Source organism: Corvus brachyrhynchos, unplaced genomic scaffold, assembly GCF_000691975.1.
Source record: "Corvus brachyrhynchos isolate BGI_N302 unplaced genomic scaffold, ASM69197v1 scaffold4, whole genome shotgun sequence".
Taxonomy (NCBI): Eukaryota; Metazoa; Chordata; class Aves; order Passeriformes; family Corvidae; genus Corvus; species Corvus brachyrhynchos.
The window spans coordinates 5,557,390-5,557,619 of NW_008237878.1; positions in this window are offsets into that span (position 1 = coordinate 5,557,390).

A 230-nucleotide genomic window follows, 5' to 3' on the forward strand; every position below is an offset into this window, starting at 1 on the left:
GGGGGATCTGGCCCTTACCCACAGGAGGAACGAAGGAGCAGTAGGACAATACTTCTGTCCTAACCCCAGAAGTATTGTCACTTTATATAAATTTTACATACAGCATAGAGACGTACGTAACAGCGCTCTATAGTATATCTATATACAGGGTTCTGTAGTATACCTCAACTGGTCAAGCCATATTCCCGCGGCCTGCTCACTCCCCAGTCACAAGGGAAATCACAAAAGCA